The 2,818-nt window shown below is 46.3% G+C and overlaps 1 protein-coding gene across 2 annotated transcripts in view; it reads right to left on the bottom strand.

Annotated features, from left to right (window-relative positions):
• Nucleotides 1-365: 365 nt before the first annotated feature.
• LOC118212897 (dihydropyrimidinase-related protein 2) overlaps nucleotides 366-2,818 on the bottom strand; it is a 47,451-nt gene continuing 44,998 nt past the window's right edge. For both annotated transcript variants that reach the window (XM_035391364.1, XM_035391365.1), the window contains exon 14: nucleotides 366-2,818. This exon is cut by the window's right edge and continues 1,153 nt beyond it. The gene's annotated coding sequence lies outside the window, so the exon portion shown is untranslated.

The following is a 2,818-nucleotide window of genomic DNA, read 5'->3' as shown; positions in this document are numbered from 1 at the left end:
AGCACCTGTTTATTTTGCTACCTGTGTTTGTGTACCTGTGTTAATATTTGCTTATTGAAACACGCTTCCCTGTTTCTTCTGCATCTGTGTCTCTGCACTTGGGTCCAAACCTCAGTCTCCCGTAACAGTCTTTCTGAAGGCGATCCCAATAATTGACACTTTTTTATGGTCATTTATATTGTAGAGGAGTGCCCACATTCCTGGATCAATGAGTTTAGTTAATTTACTGTGTCCTGCATAGCCACACCTGATAATTACATAGACATTATAAGCAACAGATCTCATGCTTTGAATACTGATGGGATGAACTGTTGACATGCAATCATGACATTTATACAGCTACCCTCAAATAAACAAAATGCAACTCGTTTTTTGTTTGTTTTTTATTTTTGAAATTATTTAAGTAACCATCAATGGGATTTGATACTTTTCAGAGAGACAGGCATCCTCAAAACCCCACAGCCTAAGAGAACACACATCATCAACACTTTCACTTTTACAATGGGGGAAGCATGACATCACCTTCAGACCAAAAGAATTTCTCTCAGTGCTGCACTTACATCACATATGAGCATAGAGTTACACAGCTGGCCAAAGCAGGGGGGTGAGAGGTGGCAGTGGGTGGGGGAGGGGGCAAGCATTACTAGAGAGTTGTATTGCAAGTACTTGGACCCAGCATTCTGCCACGTTGCATTGTGGGTACACAAAGTGAGCATCCTGGCACACTGTATTGTTGCCACTTGCATTCTCTGGAGGGTCAGCTGCTGCAGTAATTCAGCTCAGACCACTGCTTGTCCTGACATGTTCACTGGAATGGAAGGGAGCTTTGTGCAAGATTTAGGGCTAACGGTGCCCCTCCGTGCACCTGCACCTTCTGGGACCCCAAAGCCCTCAGACTGAGCTGGAAAAGTTGTGCAGTCTGCCAGGGGGTGTGCCTGTTTGGGTGTTCCGTTGCTCTAACAGCGTCAGGGCCCAGAGGGGTCGCCAGGGGCAACTGCAGTTCTCATAGGAATAAAAGGCAGGGCCAGAATGACTAGAATTACTAGCCCATGTTGCCACTATGGCATGGAGCCATACAAAGCCTCCAGAGGGGGAGATAAAAGCAGGGAAACATTTCCCCTGCTGCCAAACTCTACTGGTGCACACTTTCCAAACTGTTTCTCTAAGAACACTTCCATCCAGCTGACAGGAATATGCAGGGGTGTAGGGCCTTTCTGTTCTTTAAGGCCCTGTAAGCTGACAGGAATATGCAGGGGTGTAGGGCCTTTCTGTTATTTAAGGCCCTGTAAGCAGACAGGAATATGCAGGGGTGTAGGGCCTTTCTGTTCTTTAAGGCCCTGGAAGCTGACAGGAATATGCAGGGGTGTAGGGCCTTTCTGTTCTTTGAGGCCCTATAAGCAGACAGGAATATGCAGGGGTGTAGGGCCTCTCTGTTCTTTAAGGCCCTGTTCCCTCCCCTCTGAGATTCTCAGCATTCTAACAGCAAGCAAGCGAATGGGAGACCCATGCTAAATTCACACAGTCATTAGCATCGGTCTGCGTTTCAGCGCGGAGGCAAAAGGAGAAAAACACAATAAACAAGAAACAAACAAACACAAAATACCAATAAAATCACAACAAAAACAATCATAATAAAAATCACTGAGATTATAAGTGCATGGATGTAAAGAGAACAAGGAAGATTAAAGTGACCACTGAGCTCAAAGGTGTAAAGACTAAGTGTGTGAGGAGACAGAAGGAGGTCATAAGGTACCAGGCAGGAGTCCTCAACGCCGACATGCACCTCCTCCTGTAAAGTCCTTACAACATGGCATACACTACATGCAAGAGCAATGCTTCTGCACTAACACTTTCACAGGATGCCTAGGGCTGTTTTGCGAAGAAGAAAACAGTTCCTCTCATTCAGCAGAGTGACCTTGAAACTTTTTGCACATTGATCTCTAATTGGAGCAGTTTTATTTATCCCGTAATTAAGTTTTACTCCCTGGGGGGGGGGGGGGGGGGGAAGAGATCAGTTGGACACACTGCCCATGCATGCCGACCCAGGCAAATTAACCAAGCGAATCCAACTCAACACTTCCCAGGGGTTTGAATTTGTCACGTGACATCCCCAGGTACCGTTTACAGGGCTAGCACACAGCCAAGCGACTGAATGTCACGACCACAAACCAGAGGAAGGAACCGGGCTGACGCACTTGTCCCGTGGAGTTACACTCGCACCAGCGAAGGGAGAGGGTTCAGCGCGGGTCAAGACGCGTGAAACGCGCAGAGGACGCGAGGACAGCGATGGGATTACGTTCTTAATAAGAAGCGGCCTCTTGTGGCCACCATTTTACTCACTCTGCATTGGGAGCGATCAGCGTGCAGCTGGGCCCTTTCCCCAGACACGAAAACGCCTCTAGTGTCAGGAATGACACACGTCCATTTAGATGTTTAGTCCGTGGGAGGTGAATCAGAAAATACAAATAACACTGCGTAAAAATGCAACACATAAAGCTACCTTAAAAAAGTTTTTTGTTTCCTTTTTTTACACAACCACTATGTGAGGAACAATAATAATAATAATAACAATAATAATAATAATAATAAAAAAGATCTGGCACCTTAGTATCGGTTAATACTATTTTTTTTTATACACAATGTATTTTACAGCCTTGTCTTACCTAAGTAATAATACAAATATCGATGCACCTCACGTGGGTCCTGCAGACGCAGTTGAGGCACAGGTAAGGAACGAATGCAAGGGGCCAGAGGGGCGAGAGGCTGAGCACGCTCTGCCTTTCCAAACCGCTGGGAGCGCCCCCCAGGCCACGATTCG

Source organism: Anguilla anguilla, chromosome 14 (assembly GCF_013347855.1).
Source record: "Anguilla anguilla isolate fAngAng1 chromosome 14, fAngAng1.pri, whole genome shotgun sequence".
Taxonomy (NCBI): domain Eukaryota; kingdom Metazoa; phylum Chordata; class Actinopteri; order Anguilliformes; family Anguillidae; genus Anguilla; species Anguilla anguilla.
Note: the sequence above shows the minus strand (reverse complement) of the source record. Positions and strands in the feature narration are given on the sequence as shown.